This window comes from Schistocerca piceifrons, chromosome 3 (genome assembly GCF_021461385.2).
Source record: "Schistocerca piceifrons isolate TAMUIC-IGC-003096 chromosome 3, iqSchPice1.1, whole genome shotgun sequence".
NCBI classification, from domain to species: Eukaryota; Metazoa; Arthropoda; class Insecta; order Orthoptera; family Acrididae; genus Schistocerca; species Schistocerca piceifrons.
In genome coordinates, this window is record NC_060140.1 from 272,400,005 (window position 1) to 272,423,775 (window position 23,771).

The window sequence follows — 23,771 nt, forward strand, 5'->3', positions numbered from 1 at the left end:
ATTTACTACAGTCTTCCTACGTTAGGCTCACTTTTCTATTCCGCGACTGTAGATATCAAATGGTTTTGAGGCGAAGTAGTCGTCGAGCCATATTCGGAGTGCAGTTTCATCTGGAGTAGAAGTTCTTGGAAGGGAGTTCGACAGAGAGCGGAAAAGGCGAAAATCTGAGGGCGCAAGATCAGGTGAATAAGGTGAGCGCCGAATGACTTCCCAAACCATCTCCTGTATAGCACTTTTTATCAGTCTGGCAGAATGCGGGTGGACGTTATCGTGGACTAGCATCACAACACGCAATCTTCCTGGTCGTTGTCCTTGGACGGCGTCTGCAAGGCGTCTCAGTTGTTGACAATAAATGTCAACAGTGATGGTTACACCTCGGGTAACCAGTTCGTAGTACACCACACCGTCGCTGCTCCACCAGATGAATAACATTGTTTCTTGTGGATGTGCGCAGCTCTTTGTACAGGGGGTTGCTGCTTTGTTTGGACTCAACCATTCCTTTCTTTTTCTTGCGCTAGCATAAAGACATAATTTCCCGTAACCAGTAGCGATTCAGGATGGGAATGGTCGGTGTTGTTTACGAGCCAACTGATGACGAGCAAGCAGAGATGCACATATGGCCACCCGCTGACGTTTTGTGATTTTGGCTTAGAGCATGCGGTACCGATACAGCCGATTTTTGGACTCCCCACTGTATGCAAATGTCGCATGAGATTGGAATGATCACAATTCACCACGTTTGCCAGTTGTCAAGCAGAATGACGAGGCTCATTGTGGATTAAGGCGTTTAAACGATCTTCACCAAACATAGAAGGTCTTCCTGAATATTTTTTTTTTTTTTTTTTAGTCATCAGTCTACTGACTGGTTTGATGCGGCCTGCCACGAATTCATTTCCTGTGCTAACCTCTTCATCTCAGAGTAGCACTTGCAACCTATGTCCTCAATTATTTGCTTGACGTATTCCAATCTCTGTCTTCCTCTACAGTTTTTGCCCTCTACAGTTCCCTCTAGTACCATGGAAGTCATTCCCTCATGTCTTAGCATATGTCCTATCGTCCTGTCCCTTCTCCTTATCAGTGTTTTCCACATATTCCTTTCCTCTCCGATTCTGCGTAGAACCTCCTCATTCCTTACCTCATCAGTCCACCTAATTTTCAACATTCGTCTATAGCACCACATCTCAAATGCTTAGTTTCTCTTCTGTTCCGGTTTTCCCACAGTCCATGTTTCACTACCGTACAATGCTGAACTCCAGACGTACATCCTCAGAAATTTCTTCCTCAAATTAATGGCGGTATTTGATATTAATAGACTTCTCTTGGCCAGAAATGCCTTTTTTGCCATAGCGAGTCTGCTTTTGATGTCCTCCTTGCTCCGTCCGTCATTGGTTATTTTACTGCCTAGGTAGCAGGATTCCTTAACTTCATTGACTTCGTGACCATCAATCCTGATGTTAAGTTTCTCGCTGTTCCCATTTCTACTACTTCTCCTTACCTTCGTCTTTCTCCGATTTACTCTCAAACCATTCTGTGTACTCATTAGACTGTTCATTCCGTTCAGCAGATCATTTAATTCTTCTTCACTTTCACTCAGGGTAGCAATGTCATCAGCGAATCGTATCATTGATATCCTATCACCTTGTATTTTAATTCCACTCCTGAACCTTTCTTTTATTTCCATCATTGCTTCCTCGATGTACAGATTGAAGAGTAGGGGCGAAAGGCTACAGCCTTGTCTTACACCCTTCTTAATACGAGCAGTTCGTTCTTGATCGTCCACTCTTATTATTCCCTCTTTGTTATTGTACATATTGTATATGACCCGTCTCTCCCTATAGCTTACCCCTACTTTTTTCAGAATCTCGAACAGCATGCACCATTTTATATTGTCGAACGCTTTTTCCAGGTCGACAAATCCTATGAAAGTGTCTTGATTTTTCTTTAGCCTTGCTTCCATTATTAGCCGTAACGTCAGAATTGCCTCTCTCGTCCCTTTACTTTTCCTAAAGCCAAACTGATCGTCACCTAGCGCATTCTCAATTTTCTTTTCCATTCTTCTGTATAATATTCTCGTAAGCAGCTTCGATGCATGAGCTGTTAAGCTGATTGTGCGATAATTCTCGCACTTGTCAGCTCTTGCCGTCTTCGGAATTGTGTGGATGATGCTTTTCCGAAAGTCAGATGGTATATCGCCAGACTCATATATTCTACACACCAACGTGAATAGTCGTTTTGTCGCCACTTCCACCAATGATTTTAGAAATTCTGATGGAATGTTATCTATCCCTTCTGCCTTATTTGAACGTAAGTCCTCCAAAGCTCTTTTAAATTCCGATTCTAATACTGGATCCCCTATCTCTTCTAAATCGACTCCTGTTTCTTCTTCTATCACATCAGACAAATCTTCACGCTCATAGAGGCTTTCAATGTATTCTTTCCACCTATCTGCTCTCTCCTCTGCATTTAACAGTGGAATTCCCGTTGCACTCTTAATGTTACCACCGTTGCTTTTAATGTCACCAAAGGTTGTTTTGACTTTCCTGTATGCTGAGTCTGTCCTTCCGACAATCATATCTATTTCGATGTCTTCACATTTTTCCTGCAGCCATTTCGTCTTAGCGTCCTGCACTTCCTATTTATTTCATTCCTCAGCGACTTGTATTTCTGTATTCCTGATTTTCCCGGAACATGTTTGTACCTCCTCCTTTCCTAAATCAACTGAAGTATTTCTTCTTTTACCCATGGTTTCTTCGCAGCTACCTTCTTTGTACCTATGTTTTCCTTCCCAACTTCTGTGATGGCCCTTTTTAGAGATGTCCATTCCTCTTCAACTGTACTACCTACTGCGCTATTCCTTATTGCTGTATCTATAGCGTTAGAGAACTTCAAACGTATCTCGTCATTCCTGAATATGGAGAGTCACTAATGTCAAAACAATCCTCCTAAAAACGAGAAAACGATTTATTGCCGTGCTCTGTCCAGCAGCAGTATCCACACACGCGGCGCAAATGTTTCTGGCCATCATCGCCGCTGTCACACCTCTATTGAACTGAAACAGAAGAATACGTCGGAAATGTCCCGATTTCTTCACTTGGCGATCCACTTCCTAGCATCAACAGCTCCACTCATTGTCTCCAAATGACAAAATGTAAACCCAAATTGCAACAGTAAACTACAAATAAAAAATAACAATCGATAAATAAACCCATAGCAATAGGAATATCAACATGAAAAACAAAAAACGCCACTAGTTATGCACCTGCCAAATAAACACTTTTTTTAATGAGCGACAGCCGAGTTAGAACCTTGATATTGTCCTTAAAGAAGTTCACAGCCGTTGTAGCATATAAGAAGAAAATGGAAAGTGCTTCGATGAACCCTTTGACAATTAATTAAGTGGGATCTGCACAGTTGTCATATGGATGTAGATGTTAAACACGTCCATTTTAACGTATTTAAGTAATATTTTAGCTATTATTTCTGCTAAGCTTAATGCTGCAGTTCAGTGGTTCGTCCACCGAGGACAAACTAAAAAATAAAAAAGAGGTATTTATCTGGCGCCAGACGAGTTGCGACGGTGGTAGCCTGGCACGCCGCAAGCTGTTTCCTGCTCCGCTATTGTTGCATAGGCCGTTTCCGTCGCGTGGCGACATGTTACGAAAGTCCGCGACGTTGGGTAACAGGTCACAGCAAGGTAAGCGCCGCCGACTTCGGCGACAGTTCGCTGGCGCGCGAGCTCGGGGTTTATCTCGGCGACTGACAGAATGACACATGACGCAATTGCTTTCGGCGAGTCACGCCTTAAAGGTAGGTGGCGAACACTGTTTGCTGTTCACTGCCTAAGGTGACAGAAGTTATGGGATAGCGATTTGCACATATACACATGGTGGTAGTTTCGGGTTCACAGTATATCAAGGAGGATTGCATTGGCAGAGCTATCGTTTGTACTCAGGTGATTCATGTGAAAAACTTTCCGATGTAACTATGGCCTCACGACGCGAAATATCAGACTTTGATAGCGGAATGATAGTTAAAGCTAGATGCATAGGGCATTCCAATTCGGAAATCGTTTGGGAACTCAATATCAGTGTCATCAAGAATGCACCAAGAATATCAGATTTCTGGCATTGCCTCCAGCCAGGGAAAACACAATGGCCAACGGCCTTCACTTAACGACCAAGTGCAGCGGCGTTTGCGTAGAGACGCCAGTGCTAACAGACAGCACTGCGTCAAATAACCACAGAAATGATGCGGAACGTACGACGAACGTATCCGTTGCGATAGTGCGGCGTAATTTGGCGATAATGGGCTACGGCAGCAAACGACCGAAGCGAGTGCCATTGCCAACAATACGACATCGCGTGCCAGCGCGTCTCCTGGGCTCGTGATCGCATCCATTGGACCCTATTCGAGTTGAAAAAGCAAGGTTTGGTCAGATGAGTCCCGATTTCAGGTGGTAAGAGCTGATGATAGGGTTCGATTGTGGCGCTGACCCCACGAAGCTACGGACCTTACTTGTCGAGAAGGCACTGTGCAGTCTGGTGGTGGATCCATAATGACAGATGCTGTGTTTACATGGAATGGACTGAGACCTCTAGTTCAACTGAACCAATCGTTGACTGGAAATGGTTATGTTCTGCTACCTGGAGACCACTTGCAGCCATTTATAGACTTAACATTCCCAAATAACGATGTCATGTCACCGGGCCACAATTGTTCGTGATTGGTTTGAAGAACATTTTGGACAATTCGAGAGAATGATTTGGCCATTCACGTGGTGAGTACTGTGTGAGTCTCAATCTGTGTGTGAGACAAAGGATAAAGAGAAGTACTCGTCCATGGTATCAGTTGAGGACTGGCGCGTGTGACGAATATGTTCTTAATATTACTTTGCGTGTTATGTTTCCGTGTGACGCTTGATTCAAACTATAATACTCTGAGAGTGAAGCAAGGTGAGTCAGCCGTCTATCCAGCAACGCCACTCGGCTTACATTGCACAGGAAGACGTGCATATATCCTCCAGAGTTCATAGTAGGAAAGAAAAGTTACGAAGTGGGGCAGTGTCGTGTGAAGAGTTGAGTTGTTTCAGGAAAGGAGACCAGACAGCGAAGTTATCGGTCTCATCGGATTAGGGAAGGACGGGGAAGGAAGTCGGCCGTGCCCTTTGAAAGGATCCCGGCATTTGCCTGGAGCGATTTAGGGAAATCACGGAAAACGTAAATCAGGATGGCCGGACGCGGGATTGAACCGTCGTCCTCCCGAATGCGAGTCCAGTGTCTAACCACTGCGCCACCTCGCTCGGTGTCGTGTGAAACTGGGATGAATACTAATTGAAGTGGGAAAACTGAAAGTGATGTGATTATAACGTTGTGACTATTCCTTGTGTTGTATTCCATGTTGCCAGTGTGGTGTATTTCATGTAATTTAAGTATGTGTGGTTTGCATGGGAGAGTAGCAAGGTAGTTTCAAAAGATTAGTGGGTTATGCACGTTCCTTTTGTACCGCTCGGTCTGGAGGATTTTTTCGATGATTGGTGTGAGAGTCGAAGTGTAAGATATAGAAAAAGATCCACCATCTTATCCAGAAAGTGCACTGTAGTGTTAGATAATTACGAGACCATAAGATAGAGAATCACCAATGTAAAGCCATGCCCTCTGGGCGGAGTTTCTCATGTGTAATTGTTGTAGAAAATGTAATGGTGTGTTTAGGTTATAGAATTTATCGGAATAAAAAAGATAGTGAAAAGAAAAAGATTGGTGGACTTTTCCTTCGAATAGTATGTTGTCGTGATATCCAGAATTTATAATGTCTGGGCCATTCATATTCAGTGCGATGGCCACGTGTTGATCAAAGCCGTTGGGTAAGAAAGAAAATGTGGTATTGCCAGTGCGTGGTGAACAGTCAAGAGTTGTGTAAATTACTAATAGTCAGATTTGCGTTATCCGTTGCGTAATATTCAAACAGGAGAATAATTTGTAACTTAATTGTGAGTACTAGAGCTCATGTTACTTGATAAATAAGAATGAATCCACTCGCTTGGCAGACCACTCATCTTGCAGGCCTGACTGCTTGATGCCACAGTATGAGCAAGGCATGTGGGTGCCTCTCAATACTAGAGGCAGCATGGATCAGTATTTCTGCAGGGGACTTCTAATGACTTATTGAGTCCACGCTACGTCGAGTTTCTGCGCTATGCCGGGCAATAGTACGTCCGACACAGTTTTAGCAGGTACCCCATCACTTTTGTCACTTCAGTGCAAAGCCTGCAAGACTTCATTTACAGACGAGATCGCAACATTTCTGTATAAACAATCTCTCCTTCGGTGGGGAGTTACAGCATACTGACACGTTACGTAACTTACAGTATCGCCTGATATTTCATTTAGGAGTGAATCACGAAGTTCGGCGTGTTTTCCTTATCTGCGTAACCGTTGCTTGCGACAAGGCGGAAAGTCCGCCAAGTTCATTATTTGCAATCTCTGTGTTTTACGGTCTACTACATGATGTCCTTTTGACATGCATGTAAGTCTCAAGGACATTGCATACTACTCCCTAAAGCAGAGACACTGAAGATAAACACATAAAAAAAGTCACCTTGGTTCCGAGAGTTCCGGAACCTATAGAGAAAATTGGAATAGAAATCATTATAAACATCATTTCCGTCCTTGTTATTGCTCATGAAAACCACACATTGGATGTTGCACCACCATACAGTGAGACCTTCAGTGTTGGTGGTCCAGACTACTGTGCTTCAGGATAACGACATCGCTATACTTCTAATACCCAGTAGCAAGTTCTTTTGCATTGATGCATGCCTGTACTCGTCGTGGCATACTATCCACAAGTTCATCAAGGCACTGTTGGTCCAGATTGTCCCACTCCTCAACGGCGATTCGGCGTCGATCCCTCAGAGTGATTGGTGGGTCACATCGTCCATAAACAGCCCTTTTCAATCGATCCCAGGCAGGTTCGATAGGGTTCATGTCTAGAGAACATGCTGGTCACTCTGGACGAGCGATGTCGTTATTCTGAAGAAAGTCATTCATGAGATGTGCACGATGCGGGCGCGAATTGTTGTCGATGAAGACGAATGCCTCGCCAATATGCTGCCGATATAGTTGCACTATCGGTCGCAGTATGGCATTCACGTGTCGTACAGACGTTACGCCGCCTTCCATGACCACCAGCGGCGTACGTCGGCCCCACGTAATGCCACCCCAAAAACAGCAGGGAACGTCCACCTTGGTGCACTCGCTGGACAATTTGTCTAAGGCGTTCAGCCTGACCGGCTTGCCTCCAAACTCGTCTCTGAAGATTGTCTGATTGAAGGCATATGCAACACTCATCGGTGAAGAGAACGTGATGCCAATCCTAAGCGGTCCATTCGGCATGTTGTTGGTCCCATCTGTACCGCGCTGCATGGTGTCGTGGTTGCAAAGATACCTCGCCATGGACGTCGGGAGTGAAGTTGCTCATCATGCAGCCTATTGCGCACAGTTTGAGTCGTAACACGGCGTCCTGTGGCTGCACGAAAAGCATTATTCTACTTATTGACGTTGCTGTCAGGGTTCCTCCGTGGCATAATCCGTAGGTAACGGTCATCCAGTACAGTAGTAGCCCTTGAGCGACCTGAGCGAGGCATGTCATTGACAGTTCCTGTCTGTCTGTATCTCCTCCGTGTCCGAACAACATCACTTTGGTTCTCTCCGAGACGCCTAGACACTTCCCTTGTTCAGAGCCCTTCCTGGCACAAATTAACAATGCGGACGCGATCGAATCGCGGCATTGACCGTCTAGGCATGGTTGAACTACAGACAACGTGAACCGTGTTCCTCCTTCCTGGTCGGATGACTGGAACTGATCGGCTGTCGGACCCGCTCCGTCTATTAGGCGCTGCTCATGCATGGTTGTTTACATCTTTGGGCATGTTAAGTGTCATCTCTGAACAGTCAAATTGACTGTGTCTGTGACACAATGTCCACAGTCAACGTCTATCTTCAGGAGTTCTGGGAACCTGGATGACGCAAAACTTTTTTTGATGTATGTGGTATTACATGCTAGAGAGGCCGCGACAATAATAATGAAGACCGTCCCTGAGCGGGAATCGCAGCAACTGTGCGGGTGCAGGACGTAGACACTCAGTGACATATGGAAGTTTGGGTCGCTCCCCGAGGTGTGCTTGGATGGCTGAAATTGTAAATGCGACCGCTCGCGTAACGCGTTAAATCAGGGCTAGTCGCCCGGTCTGGCACTTTTCATTTGCCACTAATACACTGTGCCGCTGAAGTCCAATCGTATTGCCAATCTTGAACTTTAAAGTTAATTGCCAGTCGGTGTCAAGGTCATTAGAGACTGAGTCACCAAACTAATATATAGAAGTCATGGAAACTTGATTCAGGATGTCTGTATTGTGACTGTAGTCTACTTTATCCCAACTGCACTTGGTGTAATCAATTACAAATTGTGATGTTGCAACTTAAACTCAGACTGAATCGTGCACTTAAGGATAAATATTATCCATCTTTGTGCATCTGCATGGTAATTTTGTTTTCAGCCAAATTGCCTCTTGTATAATCATTAGATGACCACAGCGTAGCCGGCCTGTGTGGCCAAGCGGTTCTAGGCGCTTCAGTCTGGAACCGCGCGACCGCTACGGTACAGCATAAGTTTCTAGTTGACACAATAAAGCACTTGAATGAAATTAACGTCGCTTGCTGCATACTTCACATGACCCTGCCGCGGGGCTGAGCGAGGGCTCGTTGAAGCTGTAGAGGGTAGCTGTGCAGTGGCGTGTTGGGTTCAAAATGGTTCAAATGCCTCTAACCACTATGGGACTTAACATCTGAGGTCATCGATCCCCTAGACTTAGAACTACTTAAACCTAATTAACCTAAGGACGTTACACACCTCCATGCCCGAGGCAGGATTCGAACCTGCGACCGTAGCAGCAGCGCTGTTCCACACTGAAGCGCCCAGAACCGCACGGCCACACCGGCCGGCTTCGTTGAAGTATTGATTCCGTAGTTCCTGCTTCTAATATTGACCTCGTTGTTAAACCCTGATTTTTCCTTCCTTCCTGCTTCTAATATTGGAATTTGCTGTTTGCGCGAGTCCGTGTATTTCTTATAGACTTGTCATCAGCGACTGATCCCTGCTCGAGGTCCGCGTCTTTCGACTGGTTGGCTGTCTATCTCTCGGCACTAAGAGCCACTGACTTTAATTAGCCGCTGCTTGGGCGCTGCAGTGTACCACAAAATGCTACGCTATTCCGGTACTGGTCGTCAGTCAGAATGCATTTGTTCACGTCAACTAGCATTGTGACTTTCAGTAGGTAAACGGAGGAGTGATCCCTGTCACCAGCTTGCTAGCTTACATCAGCACCCACACAAAAGCCTGTCCGCCGCGTGTCTGGCTAACACATTTGTACAACAATAGGCCGCGTAACACAGGAAGTATCCCTTCTTCTAAAAGAAATTAAGTCGGCAAGGAATACGGTTTAAGGTCCTGTCGACGGCGAGGCCACTGGGGACTGAGTATAAGTTCGAATGGGCGAAGGATGGCAAATGGCATTGGTCGCGCACTTTGAAGAACTATTTCAAAATTTGCCTGGAGCGATTTAGGGAAATAACAAGAAACCTAAATCTGGATAGGCGGACGGTGATTTGAACTAGGGTTCTTCACCATCTAACCTAGTGAGAAATAAATAAGCGGATCTGCAGTGTGTCTAATCCAACCAACACGGCATTAAACGCTTCAGACAGGGGTGCTTATCACCGCCCGAAAGTAATCCAATGCGACACAGCTAATGCATTTTTTGTTTTGTTTTTTGTTTTTGTGTTTCTTCAAGTTCCGCGTAAACAACTGAGCCAGCAATAGACTGTCTCACCAGAAGTATCCATACATCGCTACGTAATGTGGAATTGACCACCAGATGTCAGGGAGACGGTTCGATTCATGCGAATGAGGCACAAAAATTTGTAGCAAAGGACAATAACGTATTATCGAAGCGTAAAGTGGTGTAAAGCGAGCGCAGACTGTTAGAGGTCAAGTTTCTTTTTAAAAGTTACTGCTACAGAAGGTGCTTATGATGTTCCAAACATTCAGATACATAATATTACGGTGTGGAAGGTACCGTACATAAATAGCGCTGTGGAAGGGAGAATATATAAGTCATGACAGTCTGAGGGCGTAGTATGTCTCATTTATTGTGGTTTGTAGAGAATAGACGGTCGTCCATTTGCTTAAATATCAGGGGGAGTAGAAAGTAGTGTAGTTTCCTCACATATCGGTGTTCGATTTTCATTTATCAGCTCATTGTGTGCTTCCAAGTCGTGCCAAAAACATTTTACGATTAGAGTGACTTGTTGACCCATAAATAATTAAATCTTAATTTTTTTGGCAATTTGTGGTGAAATAACCAACCAAATACCAGAAGACCTACTTATCCGGCATCGTACGCTTTTTGAGTTTCGCGAGGGTAGTAACGCAACAGTCGCTACCAAAAACATTTGCCATGTATCAGACATTCGTACATGCCAAAAGGTGGTTTTTTAAGCTCAAATTTGGTAATTCTTATCTTTCTGACCCGTATCGTTCAGGAAGACCAACAACTTTAGACAGCGACATGTTAAGGGTAAAAGTAGAAGCAAATTCGTATCATACAATCGAGGAACTGCCAAACACTGTTAACGAACCGTGGTCGATCATCCAAGAACATGTGCAGCGGATTGGTAAAGACAAACTATGCTATCCGATCCACCACGTGCAACTTAATAGCTTCAGCTGCACAAATCAGAAGCATTTTTTGATAGCTTTACCACTGGAAATTAAACACACCAAAAAGGTCCTTTAGTGTGATAGGCGGTGTATTAGCGGGATATTTCATTTTGAAGTGCTGAAACCTGGTCAAACTATGAGTACAGATCTTTAATTGAAACTGGTCAGCGATTGCGTTATTCTGCAACACGCTAATGCATGACCGCACTGCACAAGCGACCCTTGGGAAAAAATTAGTGAATTGTGGTGGAAGCTATTGCTTCACCCATCACCAAACACGCCCGATTTTGAGCCATCGGATTTCCATGTATTCCGATCGCTACAGCATTTTCTGAGTGGCAAAAATGTGAAAATGTGGGTGATGTCCAAAATGCAATTAACATATTTTGCTAAAAACACCAACTGATTATCATCGATCTGGCATCGAAAATTTTCAGACTAAATGACAGACGTTTTCTGATGACGAGGGTGATTACATCATTGGTTAAAAATAACAACAAGTTAACAATTTATCTGTTTGAACTTAATGTAAAAATAACACGTAACCGTCTGGTCCACTTAAAATAAACTGCGTGTGCGATCGTATATTATGAATGAAACCGGGATATGTGACCATTTAATCTTCTTTCCCTCCGAACATCCCACTATAAAAATTTCTATACATATGTGATTTCCAGGGACTGTTACATCACAGTGATCCATGTAATTTAGCTCCATAAATAATTGTAACGACGAACTGCGTAACGCTCAAAAAAGAGAAGTCGGTATATTGGACACTTATCACTTGTCAGAGGCTGCAGCATCAGTTACCATCTTCTTACGTCACGAGGTATGTTTAACTTACTTCAATAAATTTTTGATCATAGAAAACATAAACACAGTAGATACTAGCAAAGAAACTGTTCACGTGCGCATTATATTTTGATGCAATATACACGTTACAGATTTCGCTTTCAGGTATAATGAAACAAGTAATTTTAAAAGCTTTCTCGCAGGCGAAATTACTGAGCAGTTGTTGCATTTGTTTATGGTTTTATATCACGTACAGGCAATGGTAATTCCTACTCTTTAACTCTTAATTGTGTGTTGCAGGTGGTAGCCCGCCTGTAATAAATTACCCGTGTATTAACAAGCGTCGTCATAATTGTGATGCCTCTAAATACGTAAACTTGACGACAATTTGGCTTGTTTTGTTGTAATTTTGAATGTTCGTATGTCTACCTTGAATTCAGATTTACGTTGAAGGTAATTAACGAGGGAACATTAGTAAGGAATTAAAGTGCAAGCTACAGTATTACAGCATGCCGGTCAGATTCATTTTCGGTTATCGCTTCTCGACCAGCGAGGTGGCGCAGTGGTATTACGAGTTTCGCATTCCAGAGGGCGGTTGTTCAAATTCCCGTCTACTTATCCAGATTTAGGATTACCTTAATTTCATTTTATCGTTTGAGACAAGTCCCAGCACGGTTCTTTGAAAGACAACGCAGCATGTTTGTTTTCCTAAATTTCCCCAGTCCATGCTCGTGATCCACCTCTAACAATCTTGTCGTCGACGGGACGTTACCTCAGTATTCCTTAAGGCGTTGCAGTCATTGCCATCCAACCAACTCCCATTTACTTTCTTGTGGTTTCCTTACATCACTTTAGGCAAATGGTTGGCTAACACCTTCAAGAAGACGTCGCCCGATTACGTTAACAACCCTTCCGTAACTTAGCAAGTTCTAAGTTTCTATTAATTTTGATATCGACGAGACGTTAGAATTCAACCTTCCTCCCCACGTATCTTGTCTTGATGTGGACATACACACGCCAGACTGGGGCGTTCTTCTCCAACCTATGACGCTGTTAAGATGAAGGTGCCACTTTGTTAACTCTGTTTACTGTGAGAGTGTCACAAAGGTCATGACTCGCCCTACATTGTAAGGAAAATTGGGTCAAGAGGAACTCCGATTCTCGAGGTAAAAGCGACGTGAACCTCTCAACAGAGATACCAGGACTACGTGTCGAGTGCGTGGCAGTGCAGTCACACGCAGATACCGGAGCGCAAAGCACACACAGTGAAACGCAGATTGCTCACGCAGCAGGTATCTGCATGTTATCTCGGAGACTGGGCATGAGAAGCTGTCCTGCCAGGCAGTGGTAAACAAGCGCGGAATCTGGTGATGATGAGACGGCGCGCGCGTCAAATGGGACCTGGGTGGCGAGGGGGGAGTGGAGGGGGAAGGGCACGGCGGCCGCAGGTCGCGCTGGCCTTGCCGCCTGCCAAGGACAAGGTCGCCCGACACCTGCGCCAGGCACACGCCTTATCACGCAAGCCTCTGCCCGCTGCTGGCTGGCCGCGGACGATACTTCCTCGCTGGCGCCAGTTCACTGCGCCGGGTTTTTCCGCTGTCTTTCACTTTCGCGTGTAATTATTAAATTTGCGACAATATTTCATAGCTACCAAGATCTTTTTGTTGCAGAACGTCGTGATTCACTACCAAGAGCTGCTGATAAAGTTGCTTTAATGAACAACGAGTTCTGGCCCATTGACCATCATCAGGTTCATAAAATCATTTTCAGCATCATACTAAGGGATTTAAAATCAATGGTCACACATTTATCAAGCAAGATATTTAGGACAATTATTAATACGTGAACTACCTGGTGGTAACGTTTTAAATAAATATTGCTTTATGCTGATGCACTGGTTGTGGCTCTAAAATAACAGAACTATTGATATAAAACATTTTATTTTAAAACATACAAATTTACTTATTTTCACCCTCAACGTTGCACGCGAATACAACGTTCCATATGAATTATCGATTGATGGAAACATTGCTGGAAGATGACGCCTGCCGCTTTTTTTGTCACTGCTTCAACGGATTGAAATCTTAAACCTTGTAATGCAGATTTTACCTTGTGCTTCCCTAGACATCTCTTAGCAAAAAAAGAAGTATCTCAACAAAAACAAAAGAGGATTGAGGTCGTAATTCAATCTATCGATGATGTTGACAGCTGGACCTGCAGAAGCTATAAGTTCAAATGGCTCTGAGCACTATGGGACTTAACATCTGAGGTCATCAGTCCCCTCGAACTTAGAACTACTTAAACCTTACTAACCTAAGGACATCACACACATCCATGCCCGAGGCAGGATTCGAACCTGCAACCGTAGTGGTCTCGCGGTACCGGACTGAAGCGCCTAGAACCGCTCGGCCACCGCGGCCGGCATCTCTTAGCAGACAATGGGCATGATCCGGTACGTTGCCTTCATGCAGAAGCCGTGACTTGTTCTCCCACAATTCGGGTGTTCTTTTTTTTTTTACTTATTTTCTCAAGGGGTTGAGCAACAATCTGAAGGCAGTAATGTTGATTAACAGATCGATCTTCAGGAACACAATGAAGATACGCACTTTCATGAATATTGAAAGAAACAATCATCATCGCTTCCAATCTTGATTCGCTCATTCAAGCGTTTTTTCTCTCACGGTGAAGTTGGGCCCTTCCAGTGCACGAATTAGGGTTTAGTTTCTGGATCATAAGTGAAAAACCAAGATTCGTTACATGCTATCAATCTTTCCAATGGCGTTCTCGCTTCTCGAGCACGAGGTCCCGGGTTCGATTCCCGGCGGGATCAGAGATTTTCACCTGCCTCGAGATGACTGGGTGTTTGTGCTGTCCTCATAATTTCATCATCATTCATAAAAGTGGCCAGATTGGACTGAGCAAAGGTTGGTAATTTTTACGGGCGCTGATAACGGCGGAGTTGAGCGCCCCACAAACCAAACATCATCATCAGCATCATCTTTCCAATGAATTAGAATTATTTTCAATTGTATTGAAAGCGTCTGTACAAACATTTTCACGAGCTCACGATCGTGAGAATTTTAGGCATCAGTTTCGCACACGCTTTTCTCATATTAAATTAATTTTGTAATATTTGCCTCACACAATCTTTGTCGATTCCTACAGTTTCAGCAATCGATCCAATACGCAACTAAACGTCAGACAGAATCAGATTACCCCCTTTTTCGATTTTTTTCATCCGTTGTTGATGTTGAAGGGCGTCCTAGGCGTGAGTCGTCTTCCATGTCTTCTCGAAGATCTTGGAAATGTTTGAACCAGTCAAAAGCTGGCGTACATGATAAAGAGTCTTCGCCATACTCTTCTTTTAGTAAAAAGACAGGTTTCATTAGCAGTTTTTCAAGTATCATGGGAAACTTCACGACAGTTCGTTGCTTTACTACTACACCTATCATTTTTTCAGGAAAACTAATAACAGCTCTCATACAAACGAGGACCACGTCCACACTGATTTTAGATTTATCTACAGACGGCAGAGATGCCGCATTCGACTGAGTAGGCTTCACTCTTCACGACTATTGGTCGTTCATCTTTGACTCACGAGCTCTTTGTGATGCACGACACCCGTTATATTATAGCCACATCTCGTAGCGTATAAAATGACACTTCGTTTCCAAGGTAAAGTTTTCGCGCTATAAGAGAGACAAATAACAGAAAATTATTCTGAAAATTAATCCCACTAGTTATGCAGATAACTATTTAAATCTATATATACCAATGTCTCGTTAATTACAAGTTATATTTAAGTGGAGTATCAGAATTTTATGTAATAAGGTACTCATATACTTTTGACCTATATTTATTCGTCATAGGTCACACATTTTACTGTATCTAAACTCTCAGTGCATTTGTAGTGATCGTTAGAGACAAATAAGTCCAGTACTCTGATAAGTGGAATATACAGATACATCCAACGTCAGTTATGAAGTATCATCAGAAGTCAGATCAGAATCTTCTTATAGAGGTGAATTCTTTTGGATCGCCTCGTATTACAAATTCTTCTCCATTCCTAACAGCGAGCAACAAAGGAAGGCGAACGGAATCCTAAATTACAGCAGGCAAATACTACCTCTGGTCAGCAGGTAGCCGACCAACAGACGCAAAACTTGCTCAAAATAAGCGCTCGAAAACTCAAACACTATAGCGTCAAAGAATAAAATCTATGAATGCTTCATTGTTGTCAAACAGTAATATGTTTTATCATCTGACGCCACGGACTTTATATCGCCTAATATGATGTGTATGTTTTACGATTGTCCGTGTACCTGATCTGGTTGTTCAATAAAAATTTTTGTGGTGTTATATTTTAGGCAGCAACCAGCTTCAGGTATGGTTTAAAAAATTATTTCACTCAGACCATAGTTCAACTCAAACCATGATTTGAATTACATAAACTTTTTTAATACCATATTCACGATGGGTTTCCGCTTAAAAAATAAACTGTATAAAAGTACTACAGGCACGTCTCTCAAATAGCGTAAAGAAATGGTACCCGCAGCTCTTGGCAGTAAATCATGACGTTCTTCAACTATTTACAAGCTGTGAAGCATCACTTCTCAAAATTTATTTTGTTATCTCCTGATCATACTTACTGTTGCGAGCGTGTCTTGTTATTGATTCTCTCATCGATTCTCAGAGGTCATGACGACGTCCTTTTTTGCACATTAAACGTGACTTCCAGTTCTCATAGTAATTTTGCAATAGAAATAGCAGACTGAGCAGAAACTATTAAATGAAAGCCGGTCGGTGTGGCCGAGCGGTTCTAGGCGCTTCAGTCTGGAACTGCGCAACCGCTACGGTCGCAGGTTCGAATCCTGCGTTGGGCATGGATGTGTGTGAAGTCCTTAGGTTAGTTAGGTTTAAGTAGTTCTAAGTTCTAGGGGACTGATGACATCAGATGTTAAGCCCCATAGTGCTCAGAGCCATTTGATTTATTAAATGAAACCTACCGAATGGAGTCAGCTTGCTCCCTGTGAAGGATACTCTGGCCTCACAGTCCAAAGTATTTAAATATTGCGCGTGAATATAGCAGTAGCTGCGTGGGACAGTTTATTCGCCGGCCGCTGTGACCGAGAAGTTCTAGGCGCTTCAGTCCGGAGCTGCGCTGCTGCTCTGGTCGTAGGTTCGAATCTTGCCTCGGGCATGGATGTGTATGATGTCGTTAAGTTAGTTAGGTTTAAGTAGTTCTAAGTTTACGGGACTGATGACCTGAGGTGGTAAGTCCCATAGTGCTTAGAGCCATTTGAACAATTTTGAACAGTTTATTCGAATCGTTTTAATCGCTGTACTGAATGTCACCGGCACATACAGTACAGAGATCTAGAAAAATCTGCTGTTACCGAGCACAGCACAACGAGTAAATACAAACAGTTGCTTCAGTAGACATTGGTTCTAGACCAAGTTTTAAACTACTGAGGATCAATCATCAAAGAAAGCGTAGAAATTCGAATGAGTGTGAACAACTTTTACATAAAAAAAATCGCAACATCAAAAAATAATTAATGTAGAGTAAAGAAATTTCGGAAATACGTTCGAATAAGTGATGATGAGGTCCCATACTCCGAGGAGCGTAGGGGACGATGCGGGAGGCCCGCACCGTTGTACTAGGCAAGGTCGTAGCGGAGGTGGTTTGGCGTTGCCTTCCTCCGACCGAAATGTGGATGAATGATGATGATGAAGACAACACAACACCACCCAGTCATCTGGAGGCAGAAGAAAATACCTGCCCCCGCCGGGAACCGAACCCGGGACCCCGTGCGCGGGAAACGAAAACGCTACCGCAAGACCACGAGCTGCGTGCTGTACGTGCTCATCATCGCAAAATTACAGTGTAATTCAAGCACTAAAAAGCCATTGCAACAGTGAAACGCTGATACATTATTAACATGTATAGCCACCAGAATGTCGCATGCAAGCATGCATACGTGCATTCATTAAATGTCGTACAGGTGGAGGATGTCAGTTTGTGAGACAGAGTTTGATAGTTGGTTGTAGATAATTTCATGGGCATTTCTCAAGAATCTGGACGCCTTTGTACTGTTTGAAATTATAAGTGCGCTGTGCCACCAGAGTTGCTGTGTCACCTGGAGGCTTGCTTCGACCATCTCTTCTTTGGAAGATGAGCGGCAGATGATGCGCACTGTTAATCCCGAGATGAGGAGGCAGTAGTCGGCAGTGGTGAGTCATGACTAGCAGTACGGCGTAGTGGAACGGTTGCAATTATATTCTGAGGAAGTGGAATACGTTGATTTACATATTAATTATTTGACATGAGCAAAGAGATTGAAGCATTTTGAGAAGAATATTTTATTATGATTATTTTGGTGAGTAACGGAAGAGGATTTAATTTAATGTAATTGATTTCAGATTTTGTACGTTATTGCCGCAGCTTGCAATTACACGTTCTTGGTTCAGACATCCAGAGACTTGAGTACAATGAAAGATGAACACCCACGCATTATTATGAATTTGATGGTTCAAATGGCTCTAAGCACTATGACACTTAACATCTGAGGTCATCAGTCCCCTAGATTTAGAACTACTTAAGCCTAACTAACCTAAGGACATCACACACATCCATGCCCGAGGCAGGATTCGAATCTGCGACCGTAGCAGCAGCGCTATTCCCGACTGAAACGCGTAGAACCGCTCGGTCTCTGAATTTGAATCTGGGGCTGGGGATAACTGTTGAATATTTAATGTCATTTTCACAAGTTGAATTTTTGAACAGATCTCATTTGATATTAAGGACTACTTTGGTTTTTCGCTCAAGAACTGTAATTTTTTGTGTGTTGATGTTCGTGATGCAAAGAAAGAGATAATTTTTCAATGTAGAACTTCTCAAACAGGAAATTAATTACATTTAATGTGATAATTCATTCCAAGTCATAGTCTTCATACAAAGTCCATGCCAAAATATGAGTGATCGTTTTTACTTATTCAGATTTGTTAAGAACTAAGTTTGCTTTACCTTTTCTTTAAAAGAAAAAAAAAAGAGAGAACATATTGCACCAGGTGCATCTCAGTAGTATGCTATAGCTCAGCAAATGCGACGCTCTTTCAAGACAAGACCAGTGTCAGTTAAATAATAAGAAAGGGAACGTTCAATTTTTCCAGGGCCAGTTTACCTGTTTAAAAGTGTAATGTTTCACAGTGCTGAATTCAGAGAGTAATGGCATTACGAACGTACGGATATAAACAGACAGGAAACCAAACAGGCGCTTTCAAATTACTTTCTCGCATTCAGAATTTGCTATACATTCTAACAGTCGAATTCACATGTTCAAAGTTTATTAATTCCTCTCATGTCAAAAGTTTGTGTAAGCTTGAGGATACCGTTAACTGCTAGATTGGCAACAATCATATTCTTTATATTAAGATTACGCTCAAATTCTACGTCTGTTGCACCTAAGTTGGTAAATACAGGAGCGGTAAATGCTGTTTGAGGATGACGATGGAGTTGTCGTCAGTTGGTGTTTCGTACGTGCTCGCTTGGAGACAGACCTGGTGATCGAGCAGGCAAAGGCAACATGTCGTCACTCTGTAGAGCACGTTGGGTTACAACAGCGATATGTGGGCGAGCGTTATCCTGTTGGAAAACACCCCCTTCAATGCTGTTCATGAATGGCAGCACAAGAGGTCGAACCAACAGCGATATGTGGGCGAGCGTTATCCTGTTGGAAAACACCCCCTTCAATGCTGTTCATGAATGGCAGCACAAGAGGTCGAACCACCAGATTAACGTACAAATTTGCAGTCACGGTGAGTGGGACAAACACGACGGTGCTCCTACAGTCATATCAAATTGCACCCCACACTATAACTTCAGGTGTAGGTCCAATGTGTCTAGCACGCAGACATACTGGTTGTCGGCCTTCAGCAGCCCTCCTTCTAACCAACATATGACCATTAGGGGCGCCGAGCAAAACCAGTTTTCATTGGAAAAGACAACATTCCTCCACCCTGCCCTCCAATGATCTCTGGCCTGAACCACTGAACTCCCAAATGGCGGTGGCTAGAGGTCAGTGGAATACATCTACAGAGGGTCTGACCATAAGCTGTCTTTGAAGCAACCGATTTGTTACAGTTCGTCATGTCTCTGTGGCGCCAATCATACTCAAACTTGTTGCAGATGCAGTACGATGCGTCAGAGCCACACTCCGAACATGTTGGTCTTCCCTCTCGGTAGTGCCTCGTGATTGTCCGGAAGCCGGTCCTCCTGCGACTGTACGCTCTCTTGACCACCACTGCCAGGAGTCATGTACAGTGGCTACATCGCAGAAACAATGTTCACCTTCTCGTAGCCCTATCAAACAACCTCGTTCGAACTCAGTGAGGTGTTGATAGTGTCGTCTTTGTCACCTTAGAGGCATTCTTCATTAACATTAACTCACTATGTGCAATCTCAAAGGTAACTAACGATAACGACCCTTACATCGTGTAAAGCAAACCTGAGTTCCATCCTCATATTGGCGCTACTAGTGACACCCTTATGCGACTGGAGCGGAACTGGAATAAACATCATCTCTGACATGTAGAAACACGCCTACGGACTTTCGTTGATGTCACACAACTCCTTGCGATTTTTTATTCCGTCATTGTAGATACGGAATTCGGACGTGGCTCTTCGTAATGCCGGGCACTTCATACCAATTTTTTTTAAAATCTTTCATTCTCACTGCTGAGGAGAAAAGAGGTTGTACATGGGTTTTTTCTTTGTTATTACTTCTCATTCTCTGTCCCTAACGGTAGATTGGACTGGGATAATGACCCAATGAATAATCAGTGCATTTTCAGCCAAACAGTAAGCGAACTCGTAGTGAGGCAAAGGAAATCGAAATTTAGAACGTTTGGGAGGAGATTTCGAATTCACATTTGCCTTACAACTTCGGGAAACCTGCTGATAGCTCTGGTCAGAACCATATATGGGAACTATATTTTATTTAGCTTTGGGACGACATGTCCCACACACAAAAATACGAAGCCCAGTGGGTGTAAATGTGTATTTGTTCATGTGAATAATGAGCAAAGTCGATGACTTGTTCGGCATGTAACGTGTGACTTTTATCACATGAACATCTCCCATGCTATATTGTACATCGTTTGAGGAACGAAGACACTGCGTGAGACGTTTCATACTTGGCGCCTATGTAATTTATCGCCGGCCGCGGTGGCCGAGCGGTTCTAGGCGCTTCAGTCCGGAACCGTGTAACTGCTACGGTGGCAGGTTCGAACCCCGCCTCGGGCATGGATGTGTGTGATGTACTTAGGTTAGTTAGGTGTAGTTAGTTTTAAGTTCTAGGGGACTGATTTTTCTTTATTTAATTACGATACACGTTTCGGTCTTTTATGCCATTTTCAAGTGACTGATTTTATGTGATTAACACTTGACCTTGGTCATAGTTAAATAAAGAACAATACCGTCAAATGGCCGTGTGTTCATTTAAAAAGTTTTTGTCTTTATCTTGGTGGTTAGTAAGATTAAAACAGATTAGTAATTATTGATCTAAAGTGTGTGTGTGTGTGTGTGTGTGTGTGTGTGTGTGTGTGTGTGTGTGTGTGTGTGCGCGTGTGTACGTGTGCATGTTTGTTTCCTGTCGCTCCAGAATACAACAATTCACCAACGTGCTTCCATTTCGGTCTCAGGTTTATGCATGCACTCCCAATTTAAACGGAATGCATCGTGACAACAAAGAGAGCAGACTGTTTCGCGAATAACCTTGTTACTGGGAATCCAGAATTCCGCCGGTAGAAGAATTCATTTCTAAAAAGCCCGCTATATTTGCAGCTAGTGGTGGCTTTCTCGGAATACCCCGGCATGCAGTCCTGGATGACAGTAGACATTATCGTGGGTCGCTGCGCTTACGTCGCAGCTACTCTGGGCGACGCGTGGGTGGAGCCTTGGGCGTGGGTGTACCGCCATCCGTATCAGCGTCTGCCGCGGACTCGTCACTGTAGCTCTGAAGCTCACATCAATAGCATCTGGCTGCTACGCTTGGATAAGACACTGGTGCAACCACTCGCCCATTTCTCCCTGTTACCGGAAATGAATTAAAAAGAGTATAGGAGAGCTTTTAAACTATCTGCCTTCGACAGTGATCTCACCATGCGGCGGTGCGGTCTCTTGCCTGCGCAAGAATCTCCACTCATATTTCGCCTTCATCCGCAAAAGCTGTAAAGAAACCAATCAATCTACGCCACCTACAGGGTCCAAGGGTGCAAAATTTTTCAAGTTGCAGGTGTGGCTAACTACACCACTGGCCATTAAAATCGCTACACCACGAAGATGACGTGCTACAGACACGAAATTTAACCGACAGGGAGAAGATGCTGTGATATGCAAATGATTAGCTTTTCAGAGCATTCAAACAAAGTTGGCGCCGGTGGCGACACCTACAACGTGCTGACACGAGGAAAGTTTCCAACCGATTTCTCATACACAAACCGCAGTTGACCGGCATTGCCTGGTGAAACGTTGTTGTGATGCCTCGTGTAAGGAGGAGAAATACGTACCATCACATTCCGACTTTGATAAAGGTCGGTTTGTAGCGTATCGCGATTGCGGTTTATCGTATCGTGACATTGCTGCTCGCGTTGGTCGGGATCCAATGACTGTTAGCAGAATATGGAATCGGTGGCTTCAGGAGGGTAATACGGAACGCCGAGCTGGATCCCAACGTATCACTAGCAGTCGAGATGACAGGCATATTATCCGCATGGCTGTAACGGATCGTGCAGCCACGTCTCGATCCCTGAGTCAACAGACGGGGACGTTTGCAAGATAACAACCATCTGCACGAACAATTCGACGACGTTTGCAGCAGCATGGACTATCAGCTCGGAGACCATGGCTGCGGTTACCGTCGACACTGCATCACAGACAGGAGCGCCTGCGATGGTGTACTCAACGACAAACCTGGGTGCATGAATGGCAAAACGTCATTTTTTCGGATGAATCCAGGTTCTGTTTACAGCATCATGACGGTCACATCCGTATTTGGTGACATCGCGGTGAACGCACATTGGAAGCGTGTATTCGTCATCGCCATACTGGCGTATCACCCAGCGTGATGGTATGGATGGTATGGAGTGCCATTGGTTACACGTCTCGGTCACCTCTTGTTCGCATTGACGGCACTTTGAACAGTGGACGATACATTTCAGATGTGTTACGACCCGTGGCTCTACCCTTCATTCAATCCCTGCGAAAGCCTACATTTCAGCAGGATAATGAACGACCGCATGTTGCAGGTCCTGCACCGGCCTTTCTGGATACAGAAAATGTTCGACTGCTGCCCTGGCCAGCACATTCTCCAGATCTCTCACCAATTGAAAACGTCTGGTCAATGGCGGCCGAGCAACTGGCTCGTCACAATACGCCAGTCACTACTGTTGATGAACTGTGGTATCGTGTTGAAGCATGGGCAGCTGTACCTGTACACGCCATCCAAGCTCTGTTTGACTCAGTGCCCACGCGCATCAAGGCCGTTATTACGGCCAGAGGTGGCTGTTCTGGGTACTGATTTCTCAGGATCTATGAACCCTAACTGCGTGAAAATGTAATCACATGTCAGTTCTAGTATAATATATTTGTCTAATGAATACTCGTTTATCATCTGCATTTCATCTTGGTGTAGCAATTTAATGGCCAGTAGTGTACCAATTAGACAAAGTCATCGAATGAGAATTTCAAAGTATTGTCATTCTTTGAATACACTTTCAACTACAAAGTCCGAACTATCTTGGGGTTTGAAATGTGGCAGTCACCCATAAGCACAATCACTATTAACAACCAGCCCACGGTATGCACCAGAGCCGGCCAAATGCTGCATACCGTGCAAATGTGCGGAAATGCGGCACAGGTGCGCACTTCTCAACGAGCGACCACAGCGGAACAGCGACATATGTGACCAGACACGTATACTAAACGAGCGGCGACGATTCCGTGTCCTTGTTTACGCAGTACTGGGAGAAACTTCAAAACCCGTTTTCAAGAAAATTTAAATGTTTTCAGTCTCAACCACTTTTAAAAATCAGTTACTGCACAATATATATTGGAAACCAAACATATCATGAACAGCCTAGATAATAATTTGGTAGTACTGCATAAGGGAGCCAATAGTGAGACTCTAAATCTGTTAGAACAA